At 38.7% G+C, this 3,742-nt stretch overlaps 1 long non-coding RNA gene across 1 annotated transcript in view; it reads right to left on the reverse strand.

Annotated features, from left to right (window-relative positions):
• The window catches only part of LOC109304288, a 5,030-nt gene extending 2,863 nt beyond the window's left edge, over positions 1-2,167 (reverse strand). Inside the window, exon 1 of the long non-coding RNA XR_002099337.1 lies at positions 2,010-2,167. This is a non-coding gene — a long non-coding RNA (uncharacterized LOC109304288). The remainder of the gene's footprint in view (positions 1-2,009) is intronic.
• Between the last annotated feature and the right edge of the window lie 1,575 nt (positions 2,168-3,742).

Here is a 3,742-nt window from a genome sequence, read left to right on the forward strand (position 1 = left end):
TTTTTTTAGTTTTTGGGCCCCATTTCTGTTCAGGCCCCAGGCGGCCGCCCAGTTCACCCATGCCCTGTGTCCGGGTCTGCTTGTGACCATATCAAAGGGCCACTGGCATCCCTTCCCATACATCTATATTTTTCATTTGAAAGAGCATCAATTTACTGTGTTTTCCTGGAGAATAATGAACGTTAATGAATAAGTAGGAGGGGAAAGGGCACTCGGGCCTCACTCGCACACACTTCTTCTTTCAAAATGGAAGCTAAAATAATATACAGTAAAGGGCAGAGGGGAAAAATACAGTATTTTTCTTCCTATGACGTTTTCATTGTTCTCTCCCAGTCTCAGATTCATCCCTCCTAATCTAACTTGTACTATATCATTTCCTAACTACAAACCCTATATTCAATCAGCTCATAATCTGACTCCATTTTACCCTGCACTTGATTTCTTACCACCTCCTGGCTCAGCATTTTCCTAAGGCCCTTCAGGTTCCTCCAGTAGAACAGTCCCACTGAGTACAAACACTGCCCTAACTCCCCTCTGTCTTTCTACCTAAACTCTCCAAATACTTGAATTCTTCCTCGTACACGGCCCAGCCACACTCAGAAAACCCATCCCCAAGTACAGAAATCTTCCCCATTCTAGTTACTTTCCAGTTGTTTCCATCCTCAGAAGCTCCAGGCTAATTTTTGCTCATTCTCACAGTTTTGTGCTGCATCTGGTCTGCCTCAAACCAGAAAGATCTGAAGACTGAAAACAGCAAAAGTTAACTGAGCTTTATTGAACCTTCATCATAATTAACCTTAAATACGGAGCTAAGGTTCAGACTGGCTTTTGTTCGGGACTACCACTGATTACAACTGGTTTGTGTCAATCAGCTGCATGGAGCTATGCACCACTTTGCAAGTTTTGTGGAATAAGCAGCTCCAAATGGCAGGAGTTTATTATGATAAGCCAATTCCTATGATACACTGTAGGAAAAAAATGCAGCCATTATTATGATTAGATAAATTTCTATGAGATTAGATAGGACATTACAATAACAAGGTACTTGTTAAAGTATTGCATACGTGTACTTAATTGTGAGAAAAGAGCTAAAAATCTCTGTACTCATTGTTTATTGTACATAAAAAAATAGCAGCATGCCTCAATATGAACTGAATGAACAGCAGACATGGTCCTCAGGATTTGCCTCTTTGGACACATTTATATATAAGTCAGACTGCCAGTATGTCTTCTGCGAGTCATCCCTGGAAACAGAAGCCAATATGATAGCATATGAACATATCAATATTTTTATGACTTGCTAGCATTTGAAAGTATTTTGAGTATTTGGAAAGTAGAACAGAATTATTTTAACCTTGTGTTAGAATAATATTAAATGAAATAAGGTATACATATGAAATGAGGTAATAGGCAGATATAATTGTACTGGAGGCCCAAGACTTTCAAAAGTAAGTGTGGTTCTCAGAGCCTCCATTTTGTAATAATCAGGTGATTTAAGATGCCTCAGTCTGGACATTAAAAAAGACTGACCAGCTATTTTTGAAAACCCTGGCATAGAATTCTGTGGGGAATGGACTTGCCAGAACTTCTCAACACACATTTACTATTACAGCAGGATTTAAGTCTCTGATAATGATGAAATGTTAATCAGCAAAAAAGCCCAGTTTCAAAGGCTTCTATTTTATTGGCATAGCCATAATATGTCAATTTTAAAGCAAAAAGATGGCAGATTTTCCGTGATACTTTTAACCTATAAGATTAGATAATTTAATTTTAAAAAATCATCTGCTTATGGATTTGGCAGTGTCATTTTTAATGTCATAATCTTAGAATGTGACAGGGATTTAAAATCAAATTGCAAACGTAAAAGATATTATGTTGCTTATACTTGATATTATGTGTGTGTTCCTTTAACAACATATCTCTAAAGCCAGATTTTTACACAAAAATATGCAAAAGCAGAAAGTTATAAACATTTTTTTAATTATTCATTCATTCAATAAACCTACCATTCCATGGTGGACTGACTGCATCAGGAGATAGATAATGGAATAGAAGGCATCTCACTTCTGGAGCCAAACATGAGTTCTCCTGGGGACAATAGCTGATGTTGGTGTAATACTAAAATGTGCATAAACCAGTTAGAATTTTTAAAGTGCATCCACAGGTGTCTGTATCTGTAAAGTGCAGTTGCATGGCTGCATCTTTTATATATATGAGTGGGAACAAGTTAGAGGCTGGGTTGAACATTTAGCTCTAAATATTAGTGAACTTTGATTGTTAAATCATTATTAAAACATGCTGAAAATTGGGTTGTAGTCTCTTCTTCAGAGGGCTAATGTTGCTAGTGTCAGAAATGACATCACTTTTTAACCAGATGGATGTTTCCAGCATCAGGCTCAGAAATGCCAAATGGAATTTGTAACTTTAAAAAAATGCATTTAACTATTTATTCATGGTGACAAGTGTTTCTTGCGCTGTACTTTCATGCTGAAGCCTCAGTAATGTGGCTCCGGTTTTCTTTTAAACTCACAAACACAGGCAGCTCAAAGGAGGAAAACTAAAAGAAAGCTTGGCATTGCACAGACCGCTCAAGCATGCAGAGGGTGGAATTCCACCCTTTCAGATCGATTCAGTCCAGTGAGCTAGATCCCTCTTAATGTTTCACTATGCCATGACTACCTAAATTACAGTATAAGTGTTTTCAAAAATATTTCTGATCCTTATGTAGAAAAGAGCTCCACACACAGATGCACAGGCAAGACACTTTCAACTTTCCTTTTAAATATCAGCCAGCACCAAATGCACATATTCTCCAGCCTCCCTTCTGCTATTATGAAGCAGGCAATCTTTTGGAGATTATACAATGGGATAAGATGTTCCTTGCTTCCTCTCTGAAACTTCTTGTGTAGTGTAGCGGTACGCTGTTGCATAGCTGCAGTTTTCAGTAACAGAAGTAGCTGCATTTCTGTGATTGATAAGGTAACTGTCACTTAACTGTTCATCCACCCTTGCGGATGAAACGTGACAGATGAAAAAACAAAAAGTCATGTAGTTACGTCATTATTCCCACCTCTTTATTTGTATTGTCTTTGGTAAGGCTGAAAGTTTTGACCATTAGCACCAAGATGGTGGCTCTTATCCAATTCTGTATTGTGTTAATGTAATTGTCCCTGGTTTCTTAGGCAAACACAAGAGTGTAACCAAGATGCTGACCACTGTAGCCAGCCTTATTGTCTGCCACACCATCTGAGCTAGATGCTAACTAACTCCTCCTGCACTCACTCAAATGAGGACTAGCGCTGTGCAATTCCAATTGTTCGCCCTTGAGAAATACAAATCCACATAATGATGCAGAAGAGAAGAACAGAAACATCCTTTGGAGCATCCTTTGACCATCACTCAATATAATCGAGTGAAATGCCCAGGTCCTGAGCTTATGGAACGTGAGAAGTAGCACGAGAACATAATACTGTTATTTCAGCATTAAACAAAACCTCTGAAATTGTGAAGAATTCTGTGAGTGAGAGACAGCAGACGGAGCTCCTGGAATTCTGCCGCTTTCCAGATCTCCATTCAAGACCACCGGGCACTGAGTATGAAAAAAATTGGAAAGCAACTGGGATGGGAAAGATTTCTGTACTTAGGGATGGGTTTTCTGAATTTGAATGGGCCATGTACGGAGAAGAATTGAAGTATTTGGGGAGGTTACGCAGAAAGATAGAGGGGAGTTAGGGCAGTG

The sequence above is a fragment of the Gavialis gangeticus genome, unplaced genomic scaffold, assembly GCF_001723915.1.
Source record: "Gavialis gangeticus isolate Ggan-Ray unplaced genomic scaffold, GavGan_comp1, whole genome shotgun sequence".
Classification (NCBI taxonomy): Eukaryota; Metazoa; Chordata; order Crocodylia; family Gavialidae; genus Gavialis; species Gavialis gangeticus.